The 6,790-nt window shown below is 39.2% G+C and overlaps 1 pseudogene; it reads right to left on the bottom strand.

Moving 5' to 3' along the window:
- Positions 1-1,336: 1,336 nt before the first annotated feature.
- On the bottom strand, positions 1,337-1,453 carry LOC116663440 (annotated as a pseudogene).
- Positions 1,454-6,790: the final 5,337 nt, after the last annotated feature.

The following is a 6,790-nucleotide window of genomic DNA, read 5'->3' as shown; positions in this document are numbered from 1 at the left end:
AGAAGGGAGGGTAAGGTGGGAGGGGTGTCAGGAAAAACCTGTGTGAGGAAAGGACAATTGTACTGACTCCAGAAAGATTAAAATGAAACCAACTCAAGTGAAGAGTTGGTGGAAGAATATTCTAGGTCTATGATGTAGACTGAGGAAAGAGTATGTACAAAAGCCCTACAGTAAAGCCTTTAGCATATTCTTTCAGGCATGACAGAAGCCCAGGGGAGTTGAGGGATAGATAGTAAAAGGAAAATAGTGAGCAAGGATCAGATAGTAAACCATTTAGGAACTGTATGTGGGCTCATCCTATACTCAATGAGAAAACCGTAAAGTTAGCTGGAGAATGACTTTATTTGATTTTCATTTTATGAAGATCACTGTGGATGTTGTGAGGAAGAATGGATTGGAGGGGAAGATGAGAAAAGAAAGGCTAAGAGCAGTCAGGAGTTTACTGATGTAACACAAAAGATGTTGGCAGCCTGGACAAGAAAACAGGGGTGGACTGATTTGAGAGGTATTTTGGAGGCAGCATCAGATGGACAAGACTTTCTTCTCTGTAGGCCAACTTAGGTCAGATGGCAAATAATAGAAGTCACTTAGTGGGGATAGGACCAAAACCTAGTGAGCTGTAAATGTAGTTGCATCTTTTACATATCCAAAAACTTCTCACTGCAAGCACTTGCAACTCTGCCTGCAGGCTTCCTCTGGCCTCGGCAGCCTTCTCTGACTGCACACAGGGCCAGAAGGGAGGGGATTTACACCCCTGGGAGCAGCAGTGAAAATGATGTAAAGTGGATGGGTAAACTTGTTTCCACAGCCCTGGGGAGAAACAACTTTAAAACACTGTCTCCTCGAGGCTCTCCTGCACCAGTTGTCTGCAGTGGTAACCTGCAGGTTAATCCACCTGTACTGCTTCCTTCCCATCCCTGTCTCACTTCTCTATTCCCCTACTGCTGCTTCCTGGGATAACCTCCTCAACAAACTAACTACACTCAAATCCTTGCCTCAGTGTCTGCTTCTGGGGGAACCCAACCTACACACTCCTGAATATTTTCTAGTGATATTTTATTTCTTTTTAGATTAGTTAATAAACTCCCACTGCTTCCCAACTTTTTGATGTTATGGCACAAAGATAAAATTATATATGCAGAGCGTACTGGGTTCATCTTAAGGTCAATGAGGAACTTGGTGAAAAATCGCATTTTCTTTGTAATTATACATGATATAAATTTAAAATAGACTTTTTGAGAAAATAATATTGGTTTTGGCTAAATATCAAGTAAAATATTTTAAAATTTTTCGTGAGAAACTTGACTATGTTTCTGTGCATATTACTTTTCTTTAAAAAAATATGTAACACATCAAGAATTTGCATGTCATCCTTGTGCAAGGGCCTATCTTCTAGAGGATGCAAATCCTCTCTGTATTGTTTCAATTTTAGTGCTGCTGAGGCAAGGACTATTACCTTTTTGATATTAGGTTTCATGGTGAAATAGCTGTATCAGTTATGATTAGGTTTTTAATGATAATCTTTTAAAATTCTTAGTCACACATAATTAGCACACCAATAGAGAAGTTCTGTACATCACAGTGTAAACCTAAACCTGCTAATGTATCCATAAACTATACCCTACAATTTGAAATCTCCCACCTATAATTTACACTTTACTGTTTTCATCTCCTACTTTCAGTACTGGTTAGCCTCTCCCACTATGTGTTGATTTCATAGCTTAACTCTCTCAAGAATTTTACCTTTCAAGAGTTTAGGGGATTGCCACTGTAATCTCAAGTACTGACATTCATACCACTGATGGTTCCTATTAGAACTTTTATTCAATTCAGCAATTCTTATTTGTGTAAATCTCAAGATGCTGTGGTGGTCTCCTCTGAAATTTCTTATAAGCATACTAAGAAGAAAGTCACTAACTTATCCTGCCTTGTCTTCTACCATCTCCTCATTGCCAGCCTTGTACCAGCAATACTGAACTTCTTACCCTCCCACCCCCTCCTCCCCGGTACTCTAGAGAGATAGGTGAGCTATCCCTGCTAAGCCCTGGCCCAATTGCAATACTCTATTGCATTCCTTGATGTTCATGTTATTTCCTCTGGAATGTTCTTCTTTATTTTCTCCCTAATTCACTCCACCTCCCTCTACTCTATTTACATGCAGCTAGAGAAAGTATTTCAAGACACAAATCCTGACTGAAGTCAGTGTTTAGTCTTGCTTTTAAGCAAGGTCTCAACTATCTCTCTAATCCTATCTACCACTTTTTCCTTGCCTATCCACATACACAAACATAGCGGCTTTTTTTTTTTTTCCAATTTTTTGAACTCACTCAATCAAGGTTCTCTGATTGGAAACTAGAAAACTAATGTAGCTAACTTAAAGATTGATGGGGCTGCCGTTGGTGCCACTCCCAAACCATATGAATCCTGCACTATCCATGCCCTCAACCTCACAATTACAGATCATTAACAGTAACTCCAGAACAGGAGGGCCTGGGCTCTAGGCATTGTCAAGATCAGCTCTTCCCACTGATCAAGTAGGAGGGACATGGCTGTAGGAGCCCACATGGACACCTGCATCCCACATTCTCCAGGGCCTTGACCTCTAGCCAGATGAAATCAGAAACTCTCTAGCTTTCTGTCGGTTAGTACATCTATTCATTCATTCAACAAGTATTTTTGAGTACTTTCCACACGTCAGGCATTGTTTTAGGTGCCAGGGCTCTGCCACAGTGAACAAAACAAAATTCTGCAATTAGAGCAGTGTTTATCAGGGATATATTAGTTCTCTGTGGTGACTACTGAGACTGCTCCATCCTTAGTTGGTAAATGATAAAAAAGTAAATGATTGTTGCTATTTTAAGCCACCAATTTGGGGGGCATTTTGTCACACAGCATCAGATAACTAGAATGTTCTCTTAAAAAAAAAAAAGAGGTGCTGTTCCTTCTGTATGTTGGAATCCTTTAGACTGAAATGTCTGAACCCTGGGTCAAGGTTCAACTTCCCTAAAAAGAGGACTGCCGTATACACTGGGGTAATTGTTAGTTTAATATCTGTGCCCCCTTTTATCTGTAAGCTCCATGAAGGAAGGGATTGTGTCTATCATGGTCAACATTGTTTCAATGACCTAGAAAAGACTCTAGCACATACTTAGCACTTAATAAATATTTTAGTAAATCGCTATCATATTGATTTACTAGCTATATTAGTTCTCCTGTTTGAATAGGATAGTAATTCTTCTTATATTGTTATTATTAGCAAACATCACTATATAATATTTACTACATATAGATACTGTTTTAAGCCCTTTACATGTATTAATTCATTTAGTCCTCACAATAACATACGAGCTAGCTACAACTATTTCCCCCTTTTACAGGTGAGGAAACTGACGCACAGAAAGAATAAGTAACTTGCTTGTTGCAGGGCCAGGATTCAAACCCAGGGAGTCAGTTTCTAGAATTCATATTCCTAGCCACTACACTGCCTCTCCCAGTTTCCTGTCTTAGCTCTGGCAGTGCCATTGCTGTTGAAGCAGGAACAGGGTAAGGTTACACACCAGAAGATGAACATCTTTATCATGATGAAGACAGCATTGTGACTATGCAGGTAAAAAGCTGCACATGGGGACCAACTTCGTGCTCTAAAACAGCTTTCCAACATCAGTGACAATAAGAAGATGACAGTCAGGAATGAGAGGTGGTGACACACACCAGGAAGAAAGACCCTTATACCAGGCCTACCCCAAGACCCTTATACCAGGCCTACCCCAAGACTCTAACTCTGCCAGCTAAAATGACTGTACCCCAAACTGTGAGGTCTGCTCAACCCCAGTCACCTTACAGGACTAAGGAGCCCTGAATCAGTAGCTGCTAGCTCAACGCTGAGTCTCTTTTAATGCCAGTGCTACTGTGACTTGTTACTGAGGCTTCCTGATGCTCAGCAGAGAGATCAATGACCAAGGCCTGCTGTGGCACCATCACCAGCCCTGCCTCTGCTGTGTAGAACAGCCTGGATGTGGGAGTCTAGATGTAAGCCAACAGTACTGCTTGTACTGACCTCCCAGTTTGATGAGTATGGTATCTTCTTGACTACCACCAGCAAGTGTGTACACTCACATACAAACGCCCCAGCCTCACTCCCATATTTGGAGAAGACATAAGTTTAAATATCAAAATGCTGAAATGGCAATTTACTTCAACAATAGAAGAAATATTTCATAACTGTATTGCTTGACAGCTAAAAAAGAGGTTCAGAGTTGGGGAGCAGGTCCTGGTAATTAGGGCTGGGGCCTTTGAGAGGGAGTCTTCAGTCTTCCCCATTTGACAGTCACTTGAATACTTTTTGGCACCTGCTATATGCCAGTAATTGTACTAGGTGTGGGAGATAAATGTGAAGCTGTGATCACTGAGGGTGCTCCATCTCAGAAACACTGCTTTAACCCACTGAGTCGCTTTTTGGTGTGCTGCCATCACACTGTAAGAGGCATCCTTGTGAACAGGCCACCCTGTCAGGGATGCTGTCAAGGACACTGCTCCTCATATAACACAATGTTCTCTTCATGAGCATCCCTTGGAGGCAGTCCAATCTCATCTCAATTCCAGGAATAGTATTACTCCTCCAGCGTAACGGGTTTGTTTTTTATCTATGGACACCACTGAATTGTGGGGCCAATGAGGCTGTCAGCTTAGAGACAAATTCATGGCCCAGCTGAAGCAAATGTGAAGGTCAGTCCTATCTGCATTTTTAGTTTTATCCCTGGCTTTATTTTGTCTCTAACCTAACCATGTATTTATTTATTCATTCTCTGCATTTTTAGTTAATGGCATCTTGTGTGTGTGTGTGTGTGTGTGTGATTTTTTGTCTTGTAGGTTTTTCTTGTACCCTTAGAAATGGCTGTGAACCCTTTCTAAAAGAAGACATTGGCATCAAGGTTTATAATACATTATACACATTTACATAAATGCTATGATAGAGGTGTATCCACAGAGTGATGTTGGCACACAGGAGGAACTTATAAGTCAGCTAAGAGCATTAGAGTAGACCTCGCATGGGGGTCATTGCTTGAGTTGAATTTTTCTTTTGTTTTGTTGTTTTTTTGAGGACGTTGTAGAGTTTATTCACAATGCAACAATTGTGAAACAAAATCAAGTCGTTAACAAGTGCAAGAAGATATAGAAAAAACTTGCAGAGTAAATTTTTACATATATCATGGGTTTATGGGACACTATAAATAGAAATTACTTAAAAACAGATTGAGACTACTTCCACAAGAGTTTCCTTTCATCCATTTTTTTTCCTGATAAATGGATCATGGGGCAAAATAATTCATATCTACATCAGAATTTATGTGCAGAGAAGGAAATTCAGATGGAATAACAAACTTAAGTTAGAAGATACTTGATAGCAAAATAAGGAGAAGAATTAAAGTAACTATCTAGAAGATGTGTATACACAAAATGTTAGCAACTGGATTGTTCAAATAAATGAGGACAAACAGGATTTAGTTTAAATTATCTACATCAGGAGTTTCCATTTGGAAGGGATATAAAAAATCATTTAGCTGTTGCATACCTGTGCAGCACTATTCTTCCTTAATTCTTCACTATATCTTGCAAGTAGACCCCCAGCCTTGTACTTTCCCGGCATTGTGTGGTTCTCTGTATGAGAACAGGTGAGAGAAAGAATACTTGCTGACACATTGTTTTAAGTGTGCTGGATCAGCAGGTTATTTTTAAATACACTCAATTTGAGCTCTTTAATTCTTTTTTCTTAAAAAAGAGTTCTAGCAATATAAATACTCATATTGACCAACTGCATATAGAGGACCTCAAGAAATAGCTCAAGATCTCAAGCATTTCATAATTTACAAAAATACAGCAATAAACATGTTTACTGCACATCTTGTCATTCTTCAATAGTGTGAAAAATTGCAACCATATCTCTTCAGGTGAAAGAAAGAGGAAGGAAGGGAGGGAGGGAGGAAAGAAGGAAGGAACCAGCTATATTCCATGACATTTTTCAGCTATCTATAAGGCCTGGCGCATTAAAGGGGATACTATTCTCCCTTGCATTAGGGGAAATTATTGACTTCTAACTTAGAATGACTATAGAGTATGCATTAATATTTCACCTTCTTTTTTATTAGAATTTTTTAAAAATAAAACTTAAAAGTAAAATTATCTGAAAATTGCTGACTTCTGAAAGGAAAAGCTACTCTGAACTCAGCAATTGGTCACTCTGACATTTCCTGGAGAAGGGCAGCCCAGGCAGGAAGAAAAACCACTAGTGTGCTAGGCACAATGTTCCAGGATGGCAGGAACCATCTCTGCTTTTTCATTACTATCTACCTAGTTCCTGGCTTAAAGTCTGGCACAATGCATATTCATTCACTCATTCAATAAATATTTTTTCATTTTTTATTGATGTATAGTCAGTTACAATGTGTCAATTTCTGGTGTACAGCATAACATCCCAGTCATGCATATATCTATATATACATATATTCGTTTTCATACTCTTTTTCATTAAAGGTTAATAAACATTTATTGATTACCTATTCTGTACCAGTGTTCTAGATGCCTGGGATACATCATAAAACAAAACAGACAAAGATCTCTACCCAAGTGAAATTTTAGTTCTATTGAAAAGGGGGTATAGGGAGAAAAGACAATAGGTCAGTAATTTGTTATATCATGAATGTGAAGGAAAAAGGAAAAAATCAAGCAAGTTAAAGGGGATTGGGAATGCTGAATAGGAAGAGAAGATTGGGATTTTGAATAGAGGAGGCAC

Source organism: Camelus ferus, chromosome 4 (genome assembly GCF_009834535.1).
Source record: "Camelus ferus isolate YT-003-E chromosome 4, BCGSAC_Cfer_1.0, whole genome shotgun sequence".
In the NCBI taxonomy this organism is placed as follows: domain Eukaryota; kingdom Metazoa; phylum Chordata; class Mammalia; order Artiodactyla; family Camelidae; genus Camelus; species Camelus ferus.
Note: the sequence above shows the minus strand (reverse complement) of the source record. Positions and strands in the feature narration are given on the sequence as shown.